Raw genomic sequence first — 24,009 nt, forward strand, 5'->3', positions numbered from 1 at the left:
TTCCCATGTAGAGTTCCTCTGTTTGAGGCAGGCTGATTATTAGCTCACATTCAGCTCATCTAGGATGAGCTCTTCCTCTTCTGGAATTTTTCTTTACCTAGTCCTTGTTGTTTCCGTGATTCTCTACTGTCTTTAGAGTATGATTATTTCTCATTTACCTGGTTGTTATTACAGATTGTTGATCTTTCTGACCTACGGTATTCCACAAGTATGTAGAGTACAAGAAGGCCAAGTATCCTGTTTATCAGTCTTTTATATTTAGTATTTGTTGTTGTTGGTTCGTTTGTTTGTTGCTTCAGTATCCATAAGTGAAATTAATTTATGAATTTTTGTGTGCAGTCGTTGTTAGGCTTTCTATTGCGGTTATTTCAGAAAGAGCATTTGAACATTTTTCTCTTAAAAATGCTCTGGCACAGTTTAAATACCATTGGACCTACTGCTCTTTAATGAGAAATGAACTTGGTTTGGAGCTTTTATTGGCAGAGGGTGGCAGGGAGAATCTTTTGGCAAAATTTCTTTGTTTCTCTATGGGTATTAGTTTATTAGATCTTCTCATTGTTCTAGTGTGTTTTAACAAGTTATATTTTCTTTTACGGCATTGTACAATATAAGTTGTACAGTGCATATTTATATTATACAATATAAATATAAAGCTATATATAGGCAGAGGCAACATAAGTTGCCTATATAAACAGAGGCAACTTATAATAAAGCCATTGTAAATGGAAAATATCATAAGTCAAAATGAGTTTAACATACCTGACCTATTGAACATTATAACAGCCCAGCCTACCTTAAACTTGCTCAGAACACTAACATTAGCCTACAGTTGTGTAAAATCATCTAATACAAAGGCTATTTTATAATAAAGTGTTAAATATTTTATGTAATTTATTGAATACTCTCCTGAAAGTGAAAAACAGGATGGTTGTATGGGTATACTTGAAGCATTGTATCTACTGAATGTGTATTGCTTTCACACCATTGTAAGTTAAGGACCATCTGTATAATTTCACATTTTTCTGGTAGCCATATTTTAAAAGTTTTTAAAAAGCAGATGAAATTATTTTAAATAATATTTTATTGAACAAATGTATCTAACATATAATTTCAACATGTAATCAATTGAAATTTTTAATGAAAAATTTTTTGCTTTATTAAATCTTCGAAATTTAGTGGCATTTTGTGCTTACAACACATCTCAGTTTATACTAATTCCATTTTAAGTGTTCAATTTTCATATTTGGCTAGTGGCTACTGTATTGAACAGCTCAATTCTGGAACATTGTCCTTTTTATCCATATATTTGAAGATTTATTTTTATTATGTTGAAAAAAGTAATTCTGTATAATTTATTTAATTTCCATGATTTCTCTGGTTGTTTGAATTTATTTAATCCATTTTATATATTTACTTTCTTCCTTCTTCTTGATTTTGTTAGCCAGAAGTTTATATATTGCATTGTTATTTTGTTTTTCAATGAAATAGCTGTTGCATTATTTATCAGTTAGGTCTATAGTCTTCTATTTTATAATTTCTATTTTTTTTTTTTTTTTTAGTTTCACTCTGTCGCCTAGGCTGGAGTGCAGTGGCATGATCTCACTGCAACCTCTGCCTCTCCAGTTCAAGCAGTTCTTGTGCCTCAGCCTCCAAGTAGCTGTGACTACAGGTGCATGCCACCATGCCTGGCTAATTTTTTGTATTTTTTTAAGTAAAAATGGGGTTTTGCTATGTTAGCCCGGCTGGTCGCAAACTCCTGGCCTCAAGCGATCCACCTGCCTTGGCCTCCTGAAGTACTGGGATTACAGGCGTGAGCCACTATGCCCATTCTGTTTTATAATCATCCTATTCTAACTTTTTCATAGTTAACTTATTCATTCAGCCATCCTATCCTTCGGTTCATGTGGTTGCTTTTTTCTGACTTATTTATTATGTTGTTTCATTCACTTTTTAAATTTTTTAATGCTTATTAATACAGTTTAATAAGGCTCTGCATTTTCACCAAGTACTGCTTTAGCTGTGTGGCTATAGGTACTGATGGCAGTGTCTTCCTTATTACCACCTTGTGTTATTTTGTGTTAATGTTTGCATTTTTTTCTTTGACTCAAGAATTGTTTAAAAGAGTACTTAAAATTATTCACATAGTAATTGCTTTTTGCTTTTTAAATTTCTGATGTTATTTCTACATTGTCATTAAAGAAATTTTTTTTGTTCTATTTTTGTTTTTCGAAAATTTTGAGGTTTTGTGGTCACTTGACAATATGGTCTCTGTTTTTTTTTTCCTTATTTATTATGTAACTTAGTTCTTCTTTAACCTTGTTAATGTTTTCACACTTGCGTTGTTCAGCTTTAATGTCTATCTCTCTTTGCCTGTGGTATTCTGTAGTTTCCTATGATGTATTTCAGCATGTAGTTATTTGAATTATCCTTCTTAGGTTTTGGTATACTTTTTAAACTGAGGGTTCATATCTTACTTCAATATTCAAGAGTTCTTAGTCATTACCTCTTTGAATATTGCCCAATTCCTTCTTTTCTGTATTGGACCTCCTCTTAGACATATGTTGGTTCTTCTCATTTAAATGTTCGTGTTTCTTCTCTCTCATATTTTCCATGTCTTTATTTTTTGAGGCATGTTGGGTAAGTTTGTCTGACCTTCCAGTTTCTTTTTGTTGTTGTTGTTGGAGAGAGAGTCTTGCTTAGTTGCCCAGGCTGGAGTGCAGTGGCTCAATCTCAGTTCACTGTAATCTCTGCCTCCTGGGTTCAAGTGATTCTTGTGTCTCAGCCTCCCTAATAGCTGGAATTACAGGCACACACCACCACGCCCAGTTAATTTTTGTATTTTTAGTAGAGATGGGGTTTTGCCATATTGGCTAGGCTGGTCTCAAACTCTTGACCATGAGCAATCCTCTTGCCTCGGCCTCACAAAATGCTGAGATTGCAGGTATGAGCCACTGCATCCAGCCATCTTCCAGTTTCCTAATACTGTCCTCATTTATGGCAGATATCCTATTCAGTACCTCAATTGTACTTTCTTATAGAAAATATATGTGTGTTCTCTCTCAGACTTCTGTTTGGTCCTTTGATAATATGCCTGTTTTATTTTCATTCTGTTTACGTTTCTCCCTTTATCTGTTTAAACATTTTTTTTTTTTTTTTGAGATGGAGTCTCACTCTGCCACTCAGGCTGGAATGCAATGGCACAATCTCGGCTCACTGCAACCTCTGCCTCCTGGATTCAAGTGATTGTCTTGCCTCAGCCTCCCGAGTAGCTGGGATTACAGGCGTCTGCCACCATGCATGGCTAATTTTTGTATTTTTAGTAGAGACGGGGTTTCACTATGTTGGCCAGGCTGGTCTCGAACTCCTGACCTCATGATCCACCTGCCTCCACCTCCCATAGTGCTGGGATTACAGGCGTGAACCACTGTGCCCGGCCTTTGTTTAAACATATTAAAAATCTTCCTTTATCAATTTAAACATATTAAATTTCTTCCTTTATCTATTTAAACATATTAAAACATGTTAAATTTAAACATATTGTCCTATTATCTTTGGTTCTTGATATGCAATTATTCCTATTTATTGGATCTGTGGATTTTCCCTCATGGTGATTCATTTCCTCAAATAGTTTGTTATTTCTGCTTATCTTTAGTGTGGCTCATATTTTTATGGTAAGGCCCTATTCCCTGGGTTTGGGGATCACCTCTACAGAATTGGTTTGCATTTTTCTCTAACGTGGTCCTTGTGGATTTCTTGAGTTCTGAACTACTTTTTACATTGATTTGTGGCTTGAGGCCATCGTGCTAGGCAGGTAGTGGTAAGTCACTATCCTAACAGCCCTGGCCTGGATTCTGATTTCTAGTATTTTTCTCTTTTTCTTCCCCAAGTTACAAGTGGATGGCAAGCTTCCTTGTGACTTCTCATCCTGGTGAGTAGAATTTTTCTTATCCATGTTTCTTATTTTAAGTTAGAAGCAGCAGTTTATGAAACCTAAAATCCTATGAATTTTAGCTCTTTGGCACAGCACTTCCTGTGCACACACTAGATTCTGCCCAGGCTCGTTTCTCATGTGGGCATTAAATCTGCACCTCCCAGCCTATGTCAAGTCCCACTTTTCCATACGTCCCTCGTCTTGAGCTCCTATCATCACTTTCACTTTTCACGCCTTGGAGGCTATGAATACATTTTTTTCTTGTTAAGTTTTATCCAGAATTTTAATGTGTGAAACAGGATTGAGGGATTTACCAACATAATGTCCAGACATCCATAAGTGAGATTTGAAGAGAACATTTTTTTTTACAATAAATTAAATATGACTCTATTATTGAGTAAAAATTTGAAATTTGCCTTAATTTTTAAGATAGTCTGAACACTAAAGAAATTTTGTTTGTGACAGAGATTTGGGCCAATTGCCTTCATCCCCTGAGGTTACATGTTTGTTCTATTTTGTCATCGGGGGTACTTCTGTGGAAAGTTTGAGAGGCCTTGCCCTGAGGTGACCTTGACTGCTAGGATGGAAGTCATTCCGTGGGCAAATCCCCTGACACGTAAATTACCCACTCGCTAGCTCAGTGGGCTGTAGCTGTTGTTTTGCCTAGGCTTGGGCTAAAACGTCAGGAAGCAGATTTTTAAAAATTATTGTTACTCATGACAAAAAGCTTAAACACTACAAAAGGCTGTAAAGTGGAAAGAAAAAGAGCCCTAACCAGTCTCCCTTGTCTCCCCCTCCTATTCCCCTAAGTCCTCACTGCTAACAGCTTCTCACAAACCTTTCCAGAAATGTTATATTTGTAGATACAGATTTCTTCTTTTTTTAAAAAAACCAAATGAAATCATAGTATACATGTTCTGCAGATTGAGAAAAATTCATCAACGCATTTTGGATATTTTTCCATATCAGCACATGTAGCCTTCCCTCGTGTTTTCAGCAGCTGTAGTGGATTTCCTGTACATTAATAGATGTACGGTTTCTTTCCCATATGTGTGCTATTTACAAAAACAATTTAGGGAGCATACTTGTGCAGACATCTTTTTGTTAAGTGTGTGAGCAGATTTGTAGGTTAAATGCTGGGCTGAAGGTATGCGCCTTTGAGCTTTTGATGGACAAGTTTGAAGTGCTTTCCAAAAAAAGCTGCAGCAATTTGCACTCCCAGAAACAGTAGAAGACCCACCCAGTGAGCAGGACTAAGAAGCCTCCACATTTGTCCTTTCTGCCTGCCTGGCATCCTCAAAGCATGCAGGGATGTTGCTGTCTGACACCCTTCCTCCCGAAGCTGAACTGGCTGTCAAGAACAAAAATCTGGTTATTGATATCAAGATCAGATGCTGCTTGATTTTGAGGGATATGGTTGCTTGAGTGGCTTTGGTATTCCAAATGGAGATCAGGGATGGGCCAGATGCTGGTTGGGGGTTGTAGGGGACAGTGGATGAAAAAGCAATCTATTCATGGATTCACCAAACTCTTTATTTCTTAACACGTATTATTGTTTTTTGATAAGTAAGACATTTTCACTGTTAAAAAAGGGGGAAATATGAAAACACACAAAGTAGTTAATAAAGCTACTGATACGTGGGTAATTAAATAATGCTAATTAAATAAAACTACTTTGTATGTGGGGTAACTGATACCCCAGACAGTTAATAAAAATAATTCCAATGCTGAGATGAACACTGTGTTTGGTCATTTCTCTGAGCCACTTCCCAACTATCCTAATTCCCCAGCTACCCAGTCTCTCTCCAGGACTTCCCAGACCTTCTTATGGTTCAGAAACTAATAGGTCAACACCCAGTACAGCAAAATATGGCCTTTTGTTTTTTTCTTTTGGGTGCATATGCATATGTGTACACCCTACACATAGGAATGATAGAATATTTAACAGCTGGTTCAGCATGGGCACGACCAACGGGGTGGACAGGAGTCTGGGAGGCTGGCTTTTGCTGTACTGGGTGTTGACCCATTAGGTTCTAGACCATGGGAAGGTCTGGGAAGTCCTGGGTTGTGGGGGAGTTAGGAGGACTGGGGAGTGGCTTGGGAAGTGACTATTTACCATTTATTATGAAATGTTTTTAATATTTTATTTTATTTTTTTTGAGACAGGGTTTCACTCTTGTTGCCCAGGCTGGAGTGCAATAGCCCGATCTCAGCTCACTGCAACCTCCGCCTCCCGGGTTCAAGCAATTCTGCCTCAGCCTCCTGAGTCGCTGGGATTACAGGCATGCGCCACCATGCCTGGCTAATTTAATATTTTTAGTAGAGATAGGGTTTCTCCATGTTGGTCAGGCTGGTCTCGAACTACTGACCTCAGGTGATCTGCCCACCTTGGCCTCCCAAAGTGCTGGGATTACAGGCATGAGCCACCACACCCAGCCCTGTTTTTAATATTTTAGCACCCTCTGTGTCCATACTGGTGCATACTGCCCTCTAAGTGTGCATTCCAGTTTGTGTACTTTTAAATATAATTAAAACCATACATTGCACCAACTATTTGCTGCTTACAAGAGATATGCTTTAATGATAAGGACACAGGAAGTTTGGAAGTAAAGCTAGAAAGATACACCATGCAAATAGTTACCAAAATTTATACTGATCTTAATGATTTGTAACTCTTTTAACTTACCATTGTCCCTATGGTAAAACATTCTTCTGTGTTGTTGCATATTATGTTATGGAATGCATGTATCATCATTCATTTAGCTAATGAAAATATTATTAGACATTTTAGTAATTTCTAGCATTTTATTTATTTATTTATTTTGAGACGGAGTCTCACTCTGTCGCCCAGGCTGGAGTGCAGTGGTGTGATCTCGGCTCGCTGCAACCTCTGCCTCCTGGGTTCAAGTGATTCTCCTGCCTCAGCCTCCTGAGTAGCTGCGATTACAGGTGCCACCACCATGACCAGTTAATTTTTGTATTTTTAGTAGAGACGGGGTTTCACTATGTTGGCCAGGCTGGTCTCAAACTCCTGACCTCAGGTGATCTGCCTGCCTCGGCCTCCCAAAGTGTTGGGATTACAGGTATGAGTCACCACACCTGCCCTAATTTCTAACTTTTTAATATAAAAAATAACACTAGGTTGAATAATTTTGAGTGTGTAGTACCACCTCAGGTAATTCTTCATTTCTTTCCTCAGGATACATTTTTGGCTATAGAACCATGACTTTAAAGTTTATGTACATTTTAAAGTCTTTTTGCTCTATTTTGCTAAAATGACCTCTAGAAAGTTTGCATGGATTTGTAGTGCCATTAGCAGCACGTAACAGTCCCAGTGCCACCTCCCATCTCTGCGTGGTATTTGTCACCATTTTATGATGAAGCAAATAAGTGAACAAACCAGAAAAAGAAAAAAGAAACAAATGCATCTATTTTTTAAGCTTTCCTTTTTTTGTTACTCACAAGTGGTAGCATTTTAATGTTTTTTATGTGCTGTGAATTGTGTACACTTTATATGTGTGTTCATATTTTAAAGACTGATCTGTAAGAGTTCATGATAAAATAAGGATATCAAACCTCTGTCATAAATGTTGCAAATATTCTCCTCAGTTTTTTGGCCATTTCTTGGTAGTTCTTTTTGAAAAAGGTATTTGATATACAGTCAAGTTTTATCTTTTTACTTCTCACCTGTGAGTCAGCTACAAGTTCGGCATTGCATTTTACTAGGTGGAGGATGCCCTCAAGTCCTAAGAGGTTTAGAAATACTGGTGGAGTCTCTTTGTCCAACCCCATTAGGGAAGTGTGTTAATGGACAACTGAGATTTTATAGAATCTGAAGGAGATAGGGGCTTTGGGTAAAGCTTCCTTTACTGCTGCCTGGATTGCTTCTGAAGCTTCTTGCTATTGGATCCCCCTCAAATGTGGCCACTTGCCTAGTGATTTGGGATAGAGGCTGAATTGAAACTCCCTGGGGTGTGAAGCATGTTGTTTCGCAATTTCAAGGAGGCCACTATGATATGGAGCCTCCTTTTTGTTGTTGGTGAATTCAGGGCAAGCAGACTGTCTTTTCATAGCCTATAAAATGTCTCTTTAGATCTAGATGTCACTTTGGGTATTGGGAGCTTGGATTTTGTCCTCCCTCAAAGCCCATCCATCTGTAGTCAGTAGTACTTGAGTGGCTCAGAATGCAGAGCCACTTGTTTTCTTGGTGGAGATCATTAATGAAATGCTTAGAATTCCCACCGTGGTCTTGATACCAGATGGAGAATGAAGCCCACACCAAAAGCAGAGATGGAAAGAACTGGATAATTGTTGACATTCTTAAACCACTTATTCAACTGTCTCCAAAACTCCCCTACAGAGCATTTGTATTATATAAGAGAATGCATTATCTTATTGATGATGCTGGTTCAAGCAGGGGTTTCTGTTATTTGTAGCCAAAGCCTCCCAGTAGGTGGAGTGCCAAAGCCCCATGAAGCCCCATGGCTTCTTTGTACGCCCCGGAGCAGAATCTAAAACACACAGATCCGTTGCTCTTTTGCAAATCTTCGAGTTGAAATGTCCTGGTGGCTCTCCTGTAGTGAGCCAGTCCTTTCTCCTTGGCTGAAGTTTCCCCTTCCTTTCAGCTCTCACTCTTTTGAAAGACCACCCTCCCTGCACTCATCTTCCCTTCAGCCTCCTGTTTGGGGGAAGGATGACTCACTGCTGTGGGGTAAAGGGAGGGCTCACCGGTGTGGGGGAGTGAAGAGGCAGCTCACTCGCTACTTGGGAGGCAAAGAGTATTTCCAGCCAGAGAAGATTTGGAGAAGACTGGTCACATGGAGCATGTTTGGCTTGCAACGTCTCCCTGGCTGGGAACTTTAAGTGGCCTGGGATACTGCTTTCGGGGGCTACTGAGAAGCTCAGAAATAATGGGCTTTGGAGTCATTTAATAGCTACTTCACCTTGATAGTGTTGTCTCTTTCCTTCTGTCTGCTCTGTCATGCTTGGTATTGGTCCCATCCTTGTAGCTGGCTTCAAGATGACAGCATCAGCTTGAGAAATAACATCCTGAGGAGTGAAGGACACTCTTCCTGTGGCTTCTTCTCAGAAGAGAAGACATTCCCAGTCCTCACTGTACCCCCACTGCAGGTTCTATTCACATTATAATGGTCATCACTGTGCCTTAGGCTTATCTTGAGAAAATCACTGGCTACCGGGAATAGAGGAATCTTGGGCCCTTTCAGGCTCTTCCCTGAGGCCCTGCCCTGGGCACACAGCTGTATGAGAGTGGAGCAGATATCTGAACAAAATGGGGGTTCTTCGAAGAAGGAGGATGGTGATAATGGATACCATGACAATCAAAGGCACCATCTATAAATACCATTTGTGGAGTTTCACCATGTTCCAGGACTATAATATTTCTAACACCCCCTCAACCTCAGCAGTGAAGTCATATTATTATCTGGTTTTACAGAGGAAAAGACTGTGCTCAAAGGTCAAGATCTTTTGATATTGTTAAGTGAAACTTTTTCTAAAATACTGTGGTAATAGAGTTTGCCAGTGGGCAGCCCAGAGATAGAACTTCCTGGGTGGTGCAGGGACTTCAGCCAAGTGCTATGTGAGACTTGTCCCCTGCACCTTTCATTGAGCTCCTCAGGTACTGACTCCCCACTGGATGCTTCTTGCCTCTCACCATAGAAAAATCACGATCAGCAAAGTCAGGCCTGTTTCTAACATGGGAAGTCTTGCCAGGCACCAGGTAGACTTACATTGGAGGACAAGGTCAGAAACAAACCTTTATAGATTCGAATGTCTTCCCGCCCCCACCCCAGCCCACTTGGGGCCACCCAAAAAATGATGCCCTGGAGCCTTGGCATGCCATTAAAAGTGAAGAAATGCTTAATCAAATCACGCCACTTGAAGCGAGTTGAGTTGGAATGAAAAAATTGTGCAGCGCTGCCCGCAGTGGAAATTTACCAGGCCAAAGTGGACACCAAATACTCCCAGGTTGTTTTGAAATAGATACGGTTGCGTTCTGTAAAGTTCTGAGATCCCTTTCCAAATATTTGAAAATCTTTCCATTAACTAGGATTGCTTTAGAAGAACACACACACACACACACACACACACACACACCTCCCCAACCCCAAAGGCTTATGCTATGTGCATGGAAGACACCCCAAATATCTCTTGAAATTGGCAGAGATCCATGAATCCCCTCTGTTGTCTGTTGAGACAGCTCTCATTTTTTAAAGTTTATTTGCGTATTCCCCCCTCAAAAATGTCATGACTAACTTTCCATTCATTATCAAAATATTCTTTTGCCACTAATTTCCCTTCTTGGTTAAAATAAACAAAACAGAGTGAATGCTGTTGGCATTGCATCTAGGATGCACTCAGCTGTAAACAAGAGAACATTTTCTTAACGGATCTTGAAAAGTCCTCCCGTGAGAATTTCCTGTGCAGTCTGTCTCTGTTTCTTAACTCCATTTGGCGTGGAGGGCAGAGACTCAGCGGCGGCAGGAAAGGGGAGGCTGCCTCGGGCTTGCCAGGGTCCAACGCCTCATCCCCCGCGGCCAGGCCCCTGCAAGGTACCTGTGGAGTCTTCACATGACGTGGATGCCGGGGCTGGCTACCGTGTGACCTCGGGTGGCCATTGAACATCTTTGGACCTCAGTTTTCTCAGCCATAAAATGAAGCCATCGGATCTGATGATCTCTAAGCTCCATCCTGTACCAAAACTCTAGGACTCAAATCTAGGAATGTCTAATTAAAAAAAAAACATGGAGAAGATACTTGAAAACAAACCTTAAGTTTTAGGATTTGTGAAGATGCGGTGAAGAGCTCCGTGGGTGAGAGAAACATTTCGTTTTTCAAAGGTCGAACACAAGAAAAGTAGGTCAGAAAACCAGCTTGTCCAAAGCTCCCTTTCCAATAACACAGACGAGAGCTTGTGAACCCCCCAGAATATACCTTGTAAGTGGAGGAGCAGACAGGGGGTGCAAAGCAGGCCTTCTCCACTTCCTGGAGCTGGGGGAGAAGGGTTCCTAGCTCTTTAGCTCCTTCTAGTCCACGGCCTAATTTGTGTGGCTGCAGTGAGGACTCTGGGATGTGGGGCAGGCCAGCGGTTCTTTTTTCAGAAGTTCCCCAGGCCTCCTAGAGAAATGGGGAGAGGTCTGAGGGTGGGGGTGAGGATGACTCTCAGTGCAAAGACAGGGCCAAAGGTGTCCGTCTTGGGAGAAACTCACCTGAAAGTGACAAGACGCTGAGTCCTCCCTTGATTGATACGGCCAATGAAAGAGGGGGCACTACCCAGTGTTTCTCAGGGAGTCTCAGGGGTGGTCTCCTGAGGACACATCCTCCATGGAAGTATGTGAAGCAGGAAGAAGAAATGCTAGTGACAAAGGTGTGACCCTTCAAGGTTGGCCACAAAGAGACATCATCATCTCTGCTGGGGAGACTCCTCTGTCTGGAATAGTCTTGGGAGGCAGCAGCACCCTGTGGTCGAACTTTCTGGAGACCCCTGATGTCATGTAAAGGCCCAAAGTGGGATGGGGAGGGCAGCCACAGCAGTGCGTCCCAACTGCACAGGACCTGGTCAACCCTGGGCATTTGGAAATGGGAAGGGACCTGAGAGAATGGAGGCATGGATTTCTATATTAGTACCAGGTGGAGCCTGGGAGTCAATAACACCGGGAGCTCTCGTAGTCACCCCGTAAATCAGATTGGCTTAGGGAGCTGAAGATGACATTGGCAACACTCTTAACAGCCGCTCCTCAAACATGGCTCCCAGTTCAGGTCAGGAGACCAAGGATTGGTGGCTGTGCCAGTTTCAAGGGAAATGAGGAAAACAAGAATGAGATAGTGCTTTCTTCCATACATCTAAATTCATTTCACTTAAAAGACTGTTCTCTATTTTGAGAGTATGTCTTCCCCAATTTTGGTGTTAAAAGTGTCCTTTCATGAAATAATGGCAACACATGATAAGTTTAGAAAAAAGGTTTTTATTTGACAAAAGAGGAAGTTGGTAAATTTTGCTGAGCCCTGTGGCTGATTCTTGTAGTTTTCTCTCCATATTTGCTTTCCCCTTTTTTCATTCTAAGAGGAGTTTAAAGGGGCATGTGACCATCCAGAATAAAGCTTACAGTTCCCAGGTGTCCCTTGGAGCTCAGTGTGGTCATTTGCCCAAGTTCTGGCCAATGAGATGTTGGCAGAAGTGATGTATACAACTTCTGGGGTGTGTCCTCAAAGGGCAAGGGTCTGTCTGTTCCCTGCCACTTTTCCTCTTCCCAAAGGCTGTAGTACAGACATGGTGGTGAGTTATCGTGACTGTGCAGATGAATGCAATATCCCAGGGGCGGCAGAGCAGCAAGACATGGGGAGCCTAGAATCTACTATCAGCCCAGGATGCTTATGGAATGGGAGAGGGAAATAGCCATTGATATTTCATGTCTTTGGAGAGAAAAATGAGTCTGCACTTAGATGATATTTGCAGAAATGGCAGTAGTTGAGATCAACCAGGAATAGAGAGTAGAGGGTGAAAAGAACAGTGCCTAGCATGGAGCCTCAAGAGCTCCACCATATAATATTTACGGCATGGAGGAAGAACCCATAAAGAGACCGAGGAGTGAAGCTAGAGAAATAGGAAGAGAAAATGGTGTGAAGGAGCCAAGGGGAGAAAGTATTTGTGAAATAAGGGAGTGGTCAACCTGTTTGTGTGACACTGAGAGGTCCAGTAAGATGAGGCCCCACATGTAGCCATTCTGTTTAAAACGGAGATGATTGGAGACCTTATTAAGAATTGTTTCCTTAAAGTGGTGTAGTGAAAGTCTGTAGGAATGGGGTCTGGGGTTGGTGGGAGATGAGGGAGACACAAGGAGTGTGGCCACAAAGGCAAGAGTAAGAGAGGCCGGGTGCAATGTCTCATGCCTGTAATGCCAGCACATTGGGAGGCCTAGGTGGTTGGATCACTTGAGCCTAGGAATTCAAGACTAGCCTGGGCAACATGGTGAGACCCCGTCTATATCAAAGATACAAAAAATAAAAATCAGCCAGGCATGGTGGCATGCACCTGTAATCTCAGATACTTGGGAACTTGAGGCATGAGGATCATCTGAGCCCAGGGGGTTGAAGCTGCAGTAAGCTGTGATCGCACCACTGTACTCCCACCTGGGCAATAGTGCAAGACCCTGCCAAAAAAAAAAAAAAAAGACAGTAAGAGAGGATAGGAGCTGGAGGAAGAGGGGGGTCTTCTGGTCTCTCCTTCCCTCCTCTCCCCTCTCCCTTTTCTTTTTCTTTTCTTTTTCCCTTTCCTTTTTCAAAGATTGCAGCCATGGTAATTTTTATTTATTTATTTATTTATTTATTTATTTATTTATTTATTTATTTATTTGAGACAGTCTTGCTCTGTTGCCCAGGCTGGAGTGCAATGGCATGATCTCGGCTCACTGAAACCTCCGCCTCCCGGGTTCAAGTGATTCTCCTGCCTCAGCCTCCCGAGTAGCTGGGATTACAGGTGTGTACCACCATGACAGGCTAATTTTTCTATTTTCAGTAGAGATGGGATTTTGCCATATTGGCCAGGCTGGTCTCGAACTCCTGACCTCAGGTGATCTGCCCACCTCAATCTTCGAAAGTGCTGGGATTACAGGTATGAGCCACTGTGCCCACCTGCAGCTAGGGGATTTAAGTGCTGATGGAGGAGATGGAAGGAACAAGCTAGAGAGGATAGCTGGTAGCACCAGGCCCTGGAGAAAGCAAAAGGCACAGGGCACAGAGGGCATCTGTGAAGAAGCTGGCCCTCTCAGCAGGAGGAGGGAGAGGTGGGTGCAAACTCAGGGACATCTGTTTGTAGATTTGGTGAGACAGTTTGTTCTCTTTTCTCAGTACAGTAGATGACAAGGTCATTTGCTGAATGTGAAGGAAGGAAGGAGTGGTTTCAGACGTGGTGAGATTGGAGAAGGTTTGAAGTATAAATTGTGCAAAGAAGAGCCTGTATTGACCGAAGGAACCCTTTGTGGTTCCAATTACCAGGCAGTCCTGAGGGCATAGCCAAGATGGGTGGCTGTGCAGTTCTGGGATGTCCCTCCAGCAGTGATCTGCTGGCCAATAGCAGGTGTAGAGAAAGTGGATGATGACATCCACCCAAGGCTTGAATTTTGCTAGATAGGTGAGACGTAAGGACAGAGAGGAAGGGAATGTCTAGTACAGACAGTCCCTGACTTGTTCCACTTATGATTTTTTTGACTTTGCAATGGTGCAAAAGTGATATACATTCAGTAGAAACTGTACTTCCAGCCCCCATACAGCTATTCTGTTTTTCACTTTCAGTACAGTATTCAATAACATACAAGATACCCATCACTTTATTATAAAATAGGCTTTGTGTGAGATGATGTTGCTCAACTGTAGGCTAATGTGTTTTGAGTGCATTGAAGATAGGCTCAGCTAACCTAGCATGTTTAGCTGGTTAGGTGTATTAAATGCATTTCTGACTTACGATATCATCAACTTAGGATGAGCTTATCAGGATGTAACCCCACCATAAGTCTAAGAGCATGTTAGCAGGATAAAATGGAAGGTGAAGCGAGTAAAAGTAACAGATAAGGAATATCTGGGGGGTGGTCACTGGACTGAAGGCCTCAGTGGGGATGAGAGAGAGGTTAGGACAGGATGCTGTGGTCAGAGAGTGGGGAACTTGGGTTTGAGATTTAGGAGTGAAGGAGCTCTGAGTCTTGGCCAGATCCCAGCAGTGAGCATGGGAGTGGGTGCTGAGGTGGAAGAAGAGAGGTGGTCACTGATCATGGGGCGAACAAGGGGCCAAGGGGCCAGGACCTTGGCTGGGCCTTACACAGGGATGCTGAGGCAACAACATGAATGGGGGTGGAGAAAGTTGTGAACTATTTGCTAAATCTTGGTTGGATGAGGAAAGGTGCTAAGAGAAGTCCAGAAATGTCCTAGACAAGGGCAGTGAAAATCCAAGATTGACCTTAGATCTAGTTGAGCAGCTAATTTGCAGGACTGTAATTTCCAGACCACACAGAGAAAAAGTCTGGAAGTGACTCTATGGAGCCAGGAAGACAGGAGCCCAACTTCTGGTTCCAAAAGTTTCCATTTGAGAGGGCTGCAACAGACGCAGTATCTCTTGGTCAGCCTGGGGCAGCTGGGTCTCCTCAGCATCTCCTGGTGAGCTTTTAAAATGCAGATTCCAGGGCCTTACCCAGGCTAATTAAATCTGAAGGTTTAGGGCAAGTACCTGGGCACAGGGCTGCTCCATGGCCTTGGACCTGGACAGTGGAACTCAGATGGGCCCTGTGCTTGTTTTAATGCTCTGCTGCTGCCATCTTGAAAATCCTTAATGTTTGTTGAATAAGAAAGCCTGCATATTTGTCTTGTGCTTGGCTTCAGAAATTAGGTAGCCAGCCCTTTGTGGGCAGAAGTATCTTTTTAAACATTTCCTCAGGGGATTCTGATGTGAAGCCAGGGCTGGGAATCACTAAGTTAAGCCAAGAGTTGGAGGGAACATTCGATGAGATGGCTGAGATGCAAAGGTAGAGAGTTTGCGATCATGGAGCAAGAATTTGGAGAGCAGCATCGGAGGCAGGAGGGAGAGGGGGATGGCAGATTGAGTCAGGAGGAAGATGGGAGAGGGTATGATGGGAGAGGATGGATGGGTATGGAATTCCCACTCTAGGTTTCCACTTGGTTCCTTGGAGAAGGATAAGTGCTTTGGCATAAGAGAAGTCTGCTTCAGCCTGAAAGGAAGACCCAGTGGTGGGTGGGGTGTGGAGCTGGAGACCCTTTGCCTTGAGGTCTTCTGGGGAGTGCATGTGTACAAAGGTGGGCTGGGGCGACGGATAGGAGAGCAGGGCCTTTGCAGGGCTGGGCATGAGTGCGAGCAGCCTGGTCACATGGCTTTGGGCTGGTTGTGCTGCATATAGGAGTTGTGTGTTTGGGAGGGTCTCCAGGTCTCCTTGGAGCTGAGTGACTCATGATGTTCTGGCTGGAGGACAAGAACTGGGAGCTGCCATTACATAGATGGGGCATAGAGCAATGTCAGTCTCAAGTGTGGATAACTTGGAATGCTCAGGGAACCTTATCAGGGATGTGGCATGTCCATGGGAATCCTATTTTTCCCTGGGAGTCCAAGAGGAAGTGAGTGGTGCAAAGGAAGCCAGGACAGGGCTCTGAGAAGAGAAGACTCCCCAGAGAAGTGAGCCGTAAACACAGGCGCCACAGGGTCACGCGTTCATGAAATATTGGTTGTTTTTCTAAACTATGAGAGATAAGAGGCAGTGAAATCTTCCCTCTGCTTAAGCCCTTTAATGTAAATATTTCTTTCAAAATCAACCCAGATGGGACTAGGCCTGGAGAAGAAACCAGGTGCACAGTCATGTTGCTCCACCTCTGCGAGCTGCCTGATCCAGGTCCTGCTATGAAGGGACAAGGCCAGACAAGGTGCCTCTGAGACCCCCGAGGCTCCTCCAGGAAGGATGCCTCCCTAAGAGCAGAGGGGAAGCTGCCTGAGGGAAATTTCATCTCCTGAGCTTGTAGCTTGTAGTTTGGTCAGGAGAGCAGCAAGCACCATTGTCGCTCTCCCAAACTCAAACATAGCTGAGCAACAGGAGAGGATGGCGAAGGGTGTCTGCTCCAGTACACCATGCCAAATCGAAGCTAGGAGCAGCTGGGGAATAAGGGTGCATTTTATCCAGCTTGGCCTCAAGGGAGTCTGGCCTCCTGCTTGCTGGCCTCCAGTCTTTTGTGGTCCAGGTTAATCTGTTTCAAGGGCATCTGTGGTTCCACTCCAACGTTAAGCCTGAGTTGGTACTGAGTGTCCCCAGCAGACAGCCACATGGTGGAAGGTTCATACTTGGGTTTCCTAGACTGTATTAGTCAGGGTTCTCCAGAGAGACAGAACTAATAGGCGATTATCTATCTATCTATCTATCTATCTAGGAGTTTATTAAGTATTAACTTACACTGTCACAAGGTCCCACAATAGGCTGTCTGCAAGCTTGAGGAGCAGGGAGAATCAGTCCAAGTCCCAAAACGGAAGAACTTGGAGTCTAATGTTCAAGAGCAGGAAGCATCCAGCCCTGGAGAAAGATGCAGGCTCGGAGGCTAGGCCAGTCTGGCCTTTTCACATTTTTCTGCCTGCTTTATATTCACTGGCAGCTGATTAGATGGTACCCACAAGATTAAGGGTGTGCCTGCCTTCCCCAGCCCACTGACTCAATTGTTAATCTTTTTTGGCAACACCCTCACAGACACACCCAGGATCAATACTTGCATCCTTCAATCCAATCAAGCTACACTTAGTATTAACCATCACACAGACTAAAAGCAGAATCAGGAGCCTCACCGGGAGACCCCAGAGCACATTGAGGCAGTAGACATGCGCTCCAGGCCACTTGGGATGTCCTGCTCTCCATAGAAATGTACTAACATTATACATTCTCAATATGCAAATGGCCAATATGCACATGAAAAATGCTCAACAACACTAATCATTAGAAAAATGCAAAACAAAGCCACAGTGAGATACCACCTCACACCCAGTAGGATGGCCACTGTCAAAAAAAGAACGAAGGAAGGAAAGAAGGGAGGAAGGGAGGAAGGGAGGAAGGAAGGGAGGGAGGGAGGGAGGGAGGCAGCGAGAAAGGAAGGAAGGGATGGAGGGAGGGAGAAAGAAAGGAAAGAAGGGAGGGAGGGAGGGAGGGAGGCAGCGAGAAAGGAAGGAAGGGATGGAGGGAGGGAGAAAGAAAGGAAAGAAGGAAGGAAGGGAGGGAGGGAGAAAGAAAGGAAAGAAGGAAGGGAGGAAGGAAGGGAGGGAGGGAGGGAGAAAGAAAGGAAAGAAGGAAGGGAGGAAGGAAGGGAGGGAGGGAGGGAGGCAGTGAGGAAGGAAGGGATGGAGGGAGGGAGAAAGGAAAGAAGGAAGGGAGGAAGGAAGAGAGGGAGGGAGGGAGAAAGAAAGGAAGGAAGGGAGGAAGGGAAGGAGAAAGGGAGGGAGGGAGGAAGGAAGGAAAGAAGGGAGGGAGAAAGGAAAGAAGGAAGGGAGGAAGGAAGAGAGGGAGGGAGGGAGAAAGAAAGGAAGGAAGGGAGGAAGGGAAGGAGAAAGGGAGGGAGGGAGGAAGGAAGGAAAGAAGGGAGGGAGGGAGGAAGGGAGGAAGGAAGGAAGGAAGGGAGGGAGGAAAGAATAAGTGTAGACCAGCATGTAGAGGCAACCCTGGTGCACTGCTGGTGGGAATGTAAATGGTGCAGCCACTGTGGAAAATGGTAAGACAGGTCCTTAAAAAATTAAAAATGGAATTACCACAGCATCCAGCAATTCTACTTCTGGGTATATACCCAAAAGAATTGAAAACAGAGTCTCAAAGAGATATCTGTATGCCCACGTTTATAGCCGAAAGGTGGATGCAACTCCAGTGTTTGCCAACAGACGAATGGAATGAGCCAAATATAGCATATGCATACAATGGGATGTTATTCAGCCTTAAGAAGGAAGGAAATTCTCACATATGCTACCACATGGATGAACTTTGAGAACATTATGCCAAGTGAAATAAGCCAGGCACAAAAAGACAAATAACTGTATGAATGCGCTTATATGAGGTACTGATTCTTCAATGGATATAGAGTTTGGTTTCTACAAAGTTCTGGATGTGGATGGTGGTGATAGTTGCACAACATAATGAATGTACAGTCATATGTCACTTAATGACAGTGATATGTTCTGAGAAATGTGCCGTTAGGTGATTTTGTTGTGCGAACATCATAAAGCGTACTTACTCTAACCGAGTTAGCATAGCCTACTACACACCCAGGCTGTACGGTGAAGCCTATTACTCCTAAGCTACAACCCTATATGGCATGTCACTGTATTGAATACTGGAGGCAACTGTAACACAATGATAAGTATTTGTGTATCTAAACAAATAAGATTATAATACTGTAAAAATACTGTATATGATAAAAATACTGTATATGACAATACCACTGTCTTATATGTGGTCTGTTGTTGACCAAAACACCACTATACAGTGCATGACTGTACTTAACACCACTGAACTGTACAATTAAAAATAACTAAGATGAGGCCAGGCATGGTGGCTCACACCTGTAATCCCAGCACTTTGGGAGGCCGAGGCAGATGGATTGCTTGCTTGAGGCCAGGAGTTCGAGACCAGCCTGGCCAACATGGTGAAACCCTGCCTCCACTGAAAATACAAAAATTAGCTGGACATCATGGTGCACACGTGTAGTCCAAGCTACTCGGGAGGCCGAGGCATGAGAATCGCTTGAATGTGGAAGATGGAGGTTGCAGTGAGCCAAGATCACGCCACTGCACTCCAGCCTGGGTGACAAAGTGAGACTCTGTCTCAAAAAACAGAAAACAAAACAAAAAAAGACTAAGGTGGTAAATTTTATTTATGTCTATTTTAACACAATAAAAAATGAAAACTTTTTTAGATTTTTTTTTTTGGATCAGCAGAACCTGACTGCTTTGAAGAAGTCTGACTCCCCTATTTTGACTGCCAGGGATAAAATGGTCAGGAAAGTCTGTCTTATTAGTGGGTTGGTTGAGTGACTGGCAATGTGATACCCTTTGGCTCCCGTCCTCATTACTGAAGATTGCTTAAACCACCATTGGAAAGGATGGGTGCTGAGCAAATCTACACGGAGTGCCATGAAGAAGGTTCCACCTCCTCTTGACCTCGGACCCCAGAGTCACATCCCTAAATGGACAGTGTCAAAAGAACTTGGGGGTTGCACTTCCCATCCAGCCAATTCATCCTTTGCTCGAGAATGAGTGTGTGGGGTTTACTGTGCACACCTCCCGAGTTTTCCAGGGTTTCATCATTTTGTCCCCAACTACTTGCAAGTTCTATGAATTTCTCCATCCTCCCTGAAGCCCCTTCCATCTGCCTTCCTTGCCTGAGGACCTGCCCTAACCTCTTCATTTGGAACTCTTTAAACTCTTTGCTTGGTTGGCTCTTTCCCACTTAATTCTTCTTTTGCATCAGAGGAGGGTGGAGGGGCTTCAATTAGGAAGATGGAGAAGAAAAGGAAGATGATCAGAGTCTAGATTCTGGAAGAGAGTTGACTATCCCCATCCTCTGCTTCACCCCGACCCTGGATGCTTAAAGTCTTGCACTTCCAGGTTCATCTCTTGCTGAGACTTGCCAGAGCCTGTGAGGCAGCACTTGCTAGAAGAATGTCCACTCCTCATCAACCTTCAAACACATTAAAAAGTCACCTTCGCTTGTTCATTTCCAACATCTGAGTTCCCTTTCACTGCAACAGGTAGGGGACACCATTCTGGTGCATGCTTTTCCTGGTAGAAATCTTCGTGCCCTTGCAAAGCTGAGAAGTAGCTCCTTCCTCCTTCCCTGAGTGCATGGGTCCGCACCTGTTCACGAGGCACATTCCTCTCCAGCTCTGGGCTGCTGCATGTCACCTGGCATATCAGGCAGCTCTCCCAGCACCTTCTGTAAATGTCAGCGTTGGTTCCTCTGCCTCAGAAGTTTTTTCTCAGACCTCATGATCACATCACTTCATCCCTGGAGGCATTTTCTTGTCCAGAATGTCTCTGATGCTCAACAGCATCTGTCTCTGGCTGAAGATCAGATATAAGGACTCCAGCACCCCCTGTCTTTGGGTGGCTAATGTCACTTATCTATCTGCAGCCCATGCCCTAAATCAGTGGTCTCCAAACCTATCTCGTTATGTGACACATTTAGTAAAATGTTGGGGGGCAGGGCCGGGCGCGGTGGCTCACGCCTGTAATCCCAGCACTTTGGCAGGCTGAGGCGGGTGGATCCGAGGTCAGGAGATTGAGACTATCCTGGTTAACACGGTGAAACCCCGTCTCCACTGAAAATACAAAAAATTAGCTGGGCATGGTGGTGGGCACCTGTTGTCCCAGGTACTCGGGAGGCTGAGGCAGGAGAATGGCGTGAACCCAGGAGGCGGAGCTTGCAGTGAGCCGAGATCGTGCCACTACACTCCAGCCTGGGCGACAGAGCGAGACACTGTCTCAAAAAAACAAAAATGTTGGGGGGCACATAGGTTTACTTATCAACTATATATTATGTAAATTAAAAGACATACATACAATTGAAACTAAAAGGATGAACAAGATGAAATAAACAATATTTTGAGTGCCACTAATTGTGACAGCTTTGTATTACCATTTGTTAATACCTGAAGGCATAATATACATTTAGATTTAAGGTTCATCGTTAACAATAAGGGTTATAGATATGCATTCGAAGTAGTCTTCTTGTGAATTTCTATCTTCTTTTGACTGGCTTCTTGTCAGATCTGAATAGCTCCATGCATTTTTATGTATTTATTTATTTGAGACAGGATCTGGCTCTGTCACCCAGGCTGGAAAGCAGTGGCATTCCACAGCTCACTGCAGCCTCACTGCAGCATTCCACAGCTCACTGCAGCCTCAACCTGGGTTCAAGCGATCCTCCCACCTCAGCCTCCTGAGTAGCTGGGACCGCAGGTGTGTGCCACCATGCCGGCTAATTTTTATTTTTATTTTTGCAGAGACAGGGTCTCACCATGTTGCCCAGGCTGGTCTCGAACTTCTGGGCCCAAACAATCCCCCCACCTTGGCCTCCCAAAATGCCTTGCATGGCCTCAGAGGAGCTTCCCCTGTCTCAGTGTGAGGAGAGAAGTTAGCACCACCTTTTCTTTTTGCTTCCTGTGTGGTGGCCAGGTCAGTATAATCCCCAATCAACTTTTATAATAGTAATCTACTAAATCCACCCAGTCATTGCATGAGAATTGATTGCATTACTATGAGATGGTCTAATCTATAAATCCACTTACCTGCCTGCAGGTAGATTGCTCTGGTCACTCTGACCGGGAGGGGGCTTGTCTGTCCCTCTGATGTGTGGCTGTTCTACTCCCTAAGAGGCTTCAAGTCCTGCATGTGAGGGACTAAGTGAGGGGACCCACGAACACCTTCATATGAAATATAGTATATTAGCTCACAAGGATTGTTCTATCAAAGTACCACAAACTAGGTGGTGTAAACAACAGAAACATATTCTCTCCTAGTTCTGGAGACCAGAAGTCTGAGATCATGGGGGTCCACTGGGTGGGTTCCTCCTGAGGCTGGGAGGGAGGATCTGTTCCAGGTCCCACTCCCCTGGCTTCTGGGGGTTGCTGGCAATCTATGGTACTTGTGGACACGGCACCCCCACCTCTGCCTTCATCTTCCATGGTCTAACTCTGTGTGTGTGTGTGCACGTGTGTGTGGTCCAAATTTCTCCTTTTTATAAGGATATCAGTTATATTGAATTAGGCCTCACCCTACTGATCTCATTTGATCATCTCTGTGAAGACTTTACCTCCAAATTAGGTCACACTCTGAGGTACTGGGGGTTGGGATTCCATTATATGCTTTTTAGGGGAATGACGTTCAACCTATAACACTCTGTGAAGCTCACTTTTTTCTACTTTCTAGATAAAATAAACAGAAATAGAGGTTCTAATGGCTTCCTTTGGCATCCCCACAGAGAGTGGTCTGTTGCTCCCACGGGGTGTATGTACTCTCCTATGGAGGCCACTGCCTTATCAGTTCTGGCCCTCCTCCTCCCCTTATGATCACTCACCCCTAGTTCTCACTAGGAGCAGGGGGATGTGGGATGTTGATATGGTTTGGCTCTGTGTCCCCACCCAAATCTCATCTCAAATTGTAATCCCCATAGTCCCCACGTGTCAAGGGAGGGACCTGGTGGGAGGTGATTGGATCTTGGGGGTGGGTCTCCTCGTGCTGTTCTTGTGATAGTGAGTGAGTTCTTACGAGATCTGAAGGTGTTAAGCGTTTCGCAGTTCCTCCTTCACATGCTCTCTCTTGCCTTCCACCTTATAGATGTGACTGCTTCCCCTTCTGACATGATTATAAGTTTCCTGAGGCCTCCTCAGCCATGCAGAACTGTGAATCAATTAAGCCTCTTTCCTTTATAAATTACCCAGTTTTGGGTATTTCTTTATAGCCGTGTGAAAATGGACTAACACCAGTGTGGAGTAGACCAGGACCGTAGGAACTCCACCTGAGATCTTCAGAAGATTGATTTAAGGGAAACTTCTAGTGTCAGGATAGCCAAGTGCGCCACTGGCTAGCCTCCTCTCCATCTTCTCCCTTGCTCTGAACCTCAGAAATAATACTAAAGTTGTGTGTACCACACAACTTTTTTTTTCCAGATAGGGTCTCACTCTATCACCCAGGCTGGTGCAGTGGTGTGATCACGGCTCACTGCAGCCTCAACCTCCAGGGCTCAGGTGAACATCTCACCTCAGCCTTTCAAGTAGCTGGGACTACAGGTGCACACCACCCTGCCTGGCTAATTTTTGAATTTTTTGTAGAAACAGGGTTTCTTCATGTTGTCCAGGCTGGTCATGAACTCTTGGGCTCAAGTGATCCACCTGCCTTGTCCTCCCAAAGTAATGGGATTACAGACATGAACCACCATGACCAGCTCAAGACATAGTTTTAAGTGAAGACATAACTGTAAACAAGAAGGGGGAAAAACAGTTTTACAATTCTTCAAAAAGTTAGCCACGAAATTATCATATGACTCAGCTATTCCACTCCTAAGTATATACCCCAAATAATTGAAAATGTATTCAAATAAGAAATTGTATATGAATATTCATAACAGCAGTATTCACAATAGCCAAAACGTGAAGCAATCCAAATGTCCACCAGTGGAGGGACAAGCAGCATGTGGGATAATCCGTATAGTGGAATATTATTCAGGCTTAACAAGGCATGAGATGCGGATACATGTTACAACATGGATGAACCTTGAAATCATTATGCTAAATGAGGGAAGCCAGACACAAAAGGTCACGTGTGATATGACTTCATTATACGAAATGTTCAGAATAGCTCAATCCAGAGACAGAGAGCCAATCTGTGATTGTCAGGGGCTGGGAGGAGGGGAGAATGGGGATTGACTGCTTAATGGGACAGAGTTTTCTTTCGGGTGCTGAAGATGGTTTGGAACTAGATAGAGGTGGTAGTTGTGCAACATTGTGAATGAACAAAATGCCACTGAATTGGACACTTTAAAATC

General features: G+C 43.8%; 1 non-coding gene across 1 annotated transcript in view; it reads left to right on the plus strand.

Moving 5' to 3' along the window:
* LOC106634235 (uncharacterized) overlaps positions 1-24,009 on the plus strand; it is a 147,243-nt gene that overhangs the window by 31,317 nt on the left and 91,917 nt on the right. Inside the window, exon 2 of the transcript XR_001337609.5 lies at positions 3,888-3,928. This is a non-coding gene — a transcript (uncharacterized LOC106634235). The remainder of the gene's footprint in view (positions 1-3,887; positions 3,929-24,009) is intronic.

The sequence above is a fragment of the Pan paniscus genome, chromosome 22, assembly GCF_029289425.2.
Source record: "Pan paniscus chromosome 22, NHGRI_mPanPan1-v2.0_pri, whole genome shotgun sequence".
In the NCBI taxonomy this organism is placed as follows: domain Eukaryota; kingdom Metazoa; phylum Chordata; class Mammalia; order Primates; family Hominidae; genus Pan; species Pan paniscus.